Consider the following 8,177-nt stretch of genomic DNA (forward strand, 5'->3'; position numbering starts at 1 on the left):
TCATTGGCGGAGGAAGCCGCCCGGCCCCGCCTGCCCGGCGCGCCGGACGTTGCCAGGCGCACGCTTGCTCCCGAGGAAGCCGCCTGCGTGCTCTGCATCACTCGGCGCTATTTTGGAGCGGACGCAAGCCTTCAATTCGATTCCCTCCCCCTCTTTCTTTTTCCTTTTTCCTTTCTCCTCCTGTGATGAGGCTGCATTTTAATATTTCAATGTTGTATTTTAATCTTGTTTTTAAGTTGTATTCAATCAACTTGTTTTTATTATTGCTTGTTAGCCGCCCTGAGCCCGGCCTTGGCTGGGGAGGGCGGGGTATCAATAAAAAATATTATTATTATTATTATTATTATTATTATTATTATTATTATTATTATTCATTCGGTTTGCCGAATTAAATGGGAATTGGAAATTGTAGAACGCAAACAAAAGCATACATTTCCTATAGAGACACGGAAAGCTATCCAATATTAGAAGCGCTGGGGAAGGGAGCTGTTCAGATGTCCAGGAAACAACTTTTAGAATGCAGCCCTGCATAGTGAAGTTTTTAATGTTTGGTGGTTTATTATGTTTTTATATTACGTTGGAAGCTGCCCAGAGTAGGCAACCCAGTCAGATGGGTGGGGTACAAATAATAATAATAATAATAATAATAATAATAATAATAATAATGGGACGCAGGTGGCACTGTGGGTAAAAGCCTCAGCACCTAGGACTTGCCGATCAAAAGGTCGGCGGTTCGAATCCCCGCGGCGGGGTGCGCTCCCGTCGTTCGGTCCCAGCGCCTGCCAACCTAGCAGTTCGAAAGCACTCCCGGGTGCAAGTAGATAAATAGGGACCGCTTACTAGCGGGAAGGTAAACGGCGTTTCCGTGTGCGGCTCTGGCTCGCCAGAGCAGCTTCGTCACGCTGGCCACGTGACCTGGAAGTGTCTTCGGACAGCGCTGGCCCCCGGCCTCTTGAGTGAGATGGGCGCACAACACTAGAGTCTGTCAAGACTGGCCCGCACGGGCAGGGGTACCTTTACCTTTACCTTTAATAATAATAATAATAATAATAATAATAATAATAATAATTGTCGTTATTGTTGTATTTCAGGAGGGAGAAGCCCAGGAGGAAGTGATAGCTTTAAAAGAGAAAGGGTTATGGATGGCTGCAAGCCACAGTTGGAGGCAGGAAATGCTTCTGAATACTACCGTATTTTTCGCTCTATAAGATGCACCCAACCATAGTAGTAGTAGTAATAATAATAATAATAATAATAATAATATTTATACTCCACCCATCTGGCTGGGGTTCCCCAGCCACTCTGGGCGGCTTCCAAAAAAATATTAAAATACAGTGGTGCCTCACAAGACAAAATTAATTCGTTCTGCGAGTTTTTTCGTTCTACGAGTTTTTTCATCTTGCGAAGCACCACTGTGTATTGACGGTTTCCCATAGGAATGCATTGGCGGTTTAAAAAAAAAAAAGCACAGGACGATTTCAACAATTTTCGTCATTTTCGTCTTGCGAAGCAAGCCCATAGGGAAATCCGTCTTGCGAAGCAACTCAGAAAATGAAAAACTGTTCTGTCTTGCGAGTTTTTCGTCTTGCGAGGCATTCGTCTTGCGAGGTACCACTGTACTGTAATACATCAAACATTAAAAGCTTCCCTAAAGAGTTCCCGCTGCACTCTGGAGGCTTCAGGCAGAGGCTTCCTGCTGCTCCCTGAGTCTGTAGGGCTGGCGGTGGGGGAAGGCCGGGTTCCCCCCCCCCCAGCCCCAGGGACCACACACTCGCTCCATAAGATGCACAGACATTTCCCCTTAGATTTTAAGAGGGAAAATGTGCGTTTTATGGAGCGGAAAATACGGTAATTTTTGGAATGGAGACCACAGCAAGGGCGAAAGGGCTCTTGCGCCTGAATCCTGCTCCCTGGTTTCCCACAGGCATCTAGTTGGCCTCTGTGAGAAGAGGATGCTGGGATAGATGGGCTGTGTTCTTATTGTGGCTACTAGCCACAATGGCTGTGGCCCCATCTGCACTGTGCATACAGCAACTTCAAATAATCGTGGCTTCCCCAAAGAATTCCCAGGGCTGTGATTTAATTATTATTTCATAAACTCTATATACCACTTGGTTTGTTTAATATAATAATAATATAATAATAATAATAATAAATATAATATAATAATAAACTTTCTTGGGCTCCATGATCACTGCAGATGGTGACAGCAGCCACGAAACTAAGAGACGCCTGCTTCTTGGGAGGAAAGCAATGACAAACCTAGACAGCATCTTAAAAAGTAGAGACATCACCTTGCCAACAAAGGTCCGTATAGTAAAAGCTATGGTTTTCCCAGTAGTGATGTATGGAAGTGAGAGCTGGACCGTCAAGAAGGCTGATCGCCGAAGAATTGACGCTTTTGAATTATGGTGCTGGAGGAGACTCTTGAGAGTCCCATGGACTGCAAGAAGATCAAACCTCTCCATTCTGAAGGAAATCAGCCCTGAGTGCTCACTGGAAGGACAGATTGTGAAGCTGAGACTCCAATACTTTGGCCACCTCATGAGAAGAGAAGACTCCCTGGAAAAGACCCTGATGTTGGGAAAGATGGAGGGCACAAGGAGAAGGGGACGACAGAGGACGAGATGGTGGGACAGTGTTCTCGAAGCTACCAGCATGAGTTTGACCAAACTGCGGGAGGCAGTGGAAGACAGGAGTGCCTGGCGTGCTCTGGTCCATGGGGTCACGAAGAGTCGGACACGACTGAACGACTAAACAACAATAATTAATAATAATATAATAATACAATGATGATGATATAATAATAATAAATAATAATAATTTATTATTTATACCCCCACCCATCTGGCTGGGTTTCCCGAGCCACTCTGGGTGGCTTCCAACAAAATATTAAGAATATATTAAAACTTCAGTCATTAAAAACTTTTCTAAATAGGGCTGCCTTCAGATGTCTTCTAAAAGTCAGATACAGTGGTACCTCAGGTTACAGACGCTTCAGGTTACAGACTCCGCTAACCCAGAAACTTTGCTTCAGGATGAAAACAGAAATCGTGCTCCGTCAGCGCCACAGCAGCAGGAGGCCCCATTAGCTGAAGTGATACCTCAGGTTAGGAACAGTTTCAGGTTAAGAACAAACCTCCAGAATGAATTAGGTTCTTAGCCTGAGGTACCACTGTAGTTGTTTATTTCTTTGTCATCTGATGGGAGGGCGTTCCACAAGGCGGGAGCCACTACCAAGAAGGCCGTCCACCTGGTTCCCTGTAACATCGCTTCTCACAGTGAGGGAACTGCCAGAAGGCCCTCAGTGCTGGACCTCAGTGTCCGGGCTGAACGATGGGAGTGGAGACACTCCTTCAGGTATACTGGACCGAGACCGTTTAGGGCTTTAAAGGTCAGCAGCAACACTTTGAATTGTGCCCGGAAACGTACCGGGAGCCAATGTAGGTCTTTCAAGACTGGTATTATGTGGTCTCAGCGGCCCCTCCTAGTCTCCAGTCTAGTTGCCGCATTCTGAAAAACAGCCTCAACATGGTTTGCAAAAAGGATAAATTAGGAAAAGCAATCAAAACATTCCAAAAATTAACACCAGCAATAAATGAGGAGTGGAATCTTCAATATAAACATTTGGGTAGACTTGTCTGAACAAAAATGCTTTTAGCAGGTGCCAATAAGAGTTCGGTGAAGGTGCCTACCTGATGTCAATAAGCAGGGAGTTGCAAAGTGTAGGTGCCACCATACAGAAAAATCGATTTCCTACAAATGTGGAACAGGTATTCCGTGGCACCTGTAACAGGGCCAGTTCTGCAGATGAAACCAGATGAGTGGGCATTTGTGGGGTAAGGTGACCTCATAGTTAAACTGGTCCCCAGGACTTGGTACACTAGCACCTTGAGTTTGACCTTGTCGTTTGTTACAGGTGCAGTGAGATGCTGAGAGACGCCTATTCCCTTCCCTGATCTACAATTCCCAGAGAGGTTTAAACAATCAATCCCTCTTCCCAGGGAACTCTCCGGGAGTTGTAGAGCAGGGAGGGAACAGGGTCTCCTAACAACAGTCTTAACAAACTACAGGTCCCAGGATTCTTTGGGAGAATCCATGCCTGTTTAAAATGGTATGTAAAAGTAAAGGGACCCGTGACCATTAAGTCCAGTCGTGACCGACTCTGGGGTTGCGGCGCTCATCTCGCTTTACTGGCCGAGGGAGCCGGCGTACAGTTTCCGGGTCATGTGGCCAGCATGACTAAGCCGCTTCTGGCGAACCAGAGCAGCGCACGGAAACGCCGTTTTCCTTCCCGCTGGAGTGGTACCTATTGATCTACTTGCACTTTGACGTGCTTCCAAACTGCTAGGTTGGCAGGAGCAGGGACCGAGCAACGGGAGCTCACCCCGTTGCGGGGATTCGAACCACTGACCTTCTGATCGACAAGTCCTAGGCTCTGTGGTTTAGTCCACAGCACCACCCGAGTCCCTTAGAAAATGGTATGATGGTGTTTTAAATGTATAGTTAGATGGGGACTCCGCCCTTGGAGTCAGTTTTGCTGGAAAACAGGTGGCGAGAGATGCTTTTGGACTCAGGTCCTGTTTTGGGGAACATAAGAAGAGCCTGCGGGATCAGTCCAAGAGCGTGTCTACTCCTGTGTAAGCATGCATCAAATTGTTGTTGTTTTGTTGTTTAGTCGTTCAGTCGTGTCCGCCTCTTTGTGACCCCCTGGACCAGAGCAGGCCAGGCACTCCTGTCTTCCACTGCCTCCCGCAGTTTGATCAAACTCATTCTGGTAGCTTTGAGAACACTCTCCCACCATCTCGTCCTCTGTCGTCCCCTTCTCCTTGTGCCCTCCATCTTTCCCAACATCAGGGTCTTTTCCAGGAAGTCTTCTCTTCTCATGAGGTGGCCAAAGTACTGGAGCCTCAGCTTCAGGATCTGTCCTTCCAGTGAGCACTCAGGGCTGATTTCCTTCAGAATGGAGAGGTTGGATCTTCTTGCAGTCCATGGGACTCTCCGGAGTCTCCTCCAGCACCATAATTCAAAAGCATTAATTCTCCGGCGATCAGCCTTCTTTATGGTCCAGCTCTCACTTCCATACATCACTACTGGGAAAACCGCAGCTTTAACTATACGGACCTTGTTGAGGCAGCATAGTGTAGTGGTTAAGAACGGTAGACCCGTAATCTGGTGAACCGGGTTCGATTCCCTGCTCCTCCACATGCAGCTGCTGGGTTACCTTGGGCTAGTAAATCAAAATTTGCTTGTGGGTCACAATTTGGGCAGCCAGCATTGGAAAGAAAGCACACCCTGGAATTGTGAGATGCCGGGGACTGTGTGCTGCAATGAGCAATCTTTGCATCAGCTCTTAAATGCAACTGTGTTGGCCAAGTTGCTGAAGCATCAGGGCGTGTTGATGATTAATAGCAGAGCTGTGAATGTACCGGCTGGTCTATCAAGGACAGCTCATCTGCAGATTGGATAAATGCAAATTAGAAGGAACTGTCATAAGGTGGATACACCACCAGTTGGGAGGTAGCCACACCCATCAGGTAGTAATTTATAAATCCCTGTCATTGCAGGTGGAGGTAACAACCCCTGCAGAGCCGTCTTTTCCATTGGTTTTAGTGGTTCTCTGCACCAGGGTGCCGGCCTCTCAGGGGCGCCCTAGCGAGTAGGGGACTTGCACAGCTTTGCCGGCAGCCTCCCCTTTCCCTGCACGCCTGCCAGCTGCGCCCTGCCAACTACCGTATTTTTCGCTCTATAAGACGCACTTTTCCCCTCCTAAAAATACAGTGGTGCCTCGCAAGACGAAAAGAATCCGTTCCGCGAGTCTTTTCGTCTTGCGGTTTTTTCGTCTTGCGAAGCAAGCCCATTAGCGGATTAGCGCTATTAGCGCTATTAGCAGTTTAAGGGCTAAAAACAGCTATTAAAGGCTTAAGGGATTAGCGGATTAGCTGCTAAAAGGCTATTAGCAGTTTAGCGCTTTAGAAAAAGGGGTTGGGGAGCGGGGGGAAAACTCAAAAATCGCAAGACATTTTCATCTTGCGAAGCAAGCCCATAGGGAAATTTGTCCTGCGAAGCACCTCTGAAAACGGAAAACCCTTTCGTCTTGCGGGTTTTCCGTCTTGCGAGGCATTCGTCTTGCGGGGCACCACTGTAAGGGGAAATGTGTGTGCGTCTTATGGAGCAAATGCAGACAGGAGGCTCTGCTCAGCGCTCCCTTTAAAGAGCCGAGGACCATCTCTATGACGCAGGGCGCATCGTGGCAACTGTTCATCTATAACATCCGCTGTGTTATTGTTGTTGACTCTTTTCCTTGGGGCTTGCTTTTCTAATGCTCATGAGATGACTTGCTTCAGGCGCTCCAAGAATAGAGCAGGAAGACAGGAAATGCATCTTTGAGAAATAACAAAAGGGTGTGCACACACCAGAGGACAGCAGCACTCATTGCACCAGCAGTTCTTTCACCAGGGTCCCAATTCTTGAGGAGAACGTCTCCTCCGGAGTCCATAAACTCTTTCCAGTTGCTGCCAGCATCCCATAATGGAGGCAGTACGTGCTTCTGAATACCAGATGCTGGAAATCACAGGAAGGGAGAGAGGCCTTGTGCCCAAATTCTGCTTGCAGGTTTCTCACAGGCTGGACCTTGTGAGTACAGGATGCCCCATCCAATCTGTATCCAGACTGGACCCTGCTTTGTTGTTGTTTAGTTGTTTAGTCGTGGCCGACTCTTCGTGACCCCCTGGACCAGAGCACGCCAGGCACTCCTGTCTTCCACTGCCTCCTGCAGTTTGGTCAAACTCATGCTGGTAGCTTCGAGAACACTGTCCCACCATCTCGTCCTCTGTCGTCCCCTTCTCCTTGTGCCCTCCATCTTTCCCAACATCAGGGTCTTTTCCAGGGAGTCTTCTCTTCTCATGAGGTGGCCAAAGTCTTGGAGCCTCAGCTACAGGATCTGTCCTTCCAGTGAGCACCCATGACTGATTTCCTTCAGAATGGAGAGGTTTGATCTTCTTGCAGTCCATGGATCTCTCATGCGTCTCCTCCAGCACCAGAATTCAAAAGCATCCATTCTTCGGCAATCAGCCTTCTTGATGGTCCAGCTCTCACTTCCATACATCACTACTGGGAAAACCATAGCTATGACTATACAGACCTTGGACCCTACGTAGGTATTGCAAATGTGCTAGCAGTTTCATTGCTGCACCACTAGATTACAAATAGTGCAGAATGGATAAGGTTGCAACGCACTCCACCCCAATATCCAAGCAGTGTGGGATTCCAGGCATTCCATTAGCTTTGCTCAGGGTCTGTGTTTCCTTTTAGAAATGATGCACAGCAGATATATGGTTTATTGACACACATATACAGCACTTGCTGATTCCAGGGGATTAGAAGCGTCTAGCACACAACGTAATACAATTAAAAAAAAAGTCCTAGTGAATGCAACCAGACTTACATCAGAGTAAGCTCACAGAGAAGTGCGTTGCATGGCTTATGGCAGTGCCTGACAGCATGACTGCGATGAAGAAGACACAATGCCTGAAGCAGGGCCGGATTTAGGTTTGTTGAGGCCCTAAGCTACTGAAAGTAATGGGGCCCTTTATATGTCCCGCTGTCCTTTTGTCAACAACAAATTGTCGCTGTTTTTTGTGTTGAATATATGCTATATGGTAATTGATGGACCTCATAGGTATCCAAAGCAATTTGCACATAACAGTCCATGCAGAATGTAGGCACCCTATATATAGAAAGGAACAAACCAGTGATGTTTTAGGGAGCAGGCGAGCAGGCAGGGCCCATGACTTACATCACAGGAGCCTACACAACACAAAACACTGTTGCTGTTTGTAGGTTTTATTTCATTTGTTTTTTATCTTATATTTTGGAAATATACATCCAGTTTTTGGGGGGCCCAAGAGAGTGGGGCCCTAAGTTAAAGCTTGTTTAGCTTATACGTAAATCCGGCACTGGAGGTCTCCTCATTTCTTGTGCCTGCCTTCTGAGTACATGCGACCGACCTCTCTAGAACGCATTGCAATATGGCTAAAAATGATATTGCTCAGACAATTGCTTATGGGATGCAAGGAGGGGTGCTTTCGACAGCTATTTCAACGCCCTTTTGGCTTGGAGGTGCTGCTTTTGAAACCCCAGTGAGAACCTAAGAAGAAGAAGAGCCCGCAGGATCA

This window comes from Podarcis tiliguerta (genome assembly GCF_965153285.1).
Source record: "Podarcis tiliguerta genome assembly, chromosome: 1".
NCBI classification, from domain to species: domain Eukaryota; kingdom Metazoa; phylum Chordata; class Lepidosauria; order Squamata; family Lacertidae; genus Podarcis; species Podarcis tiliguerta.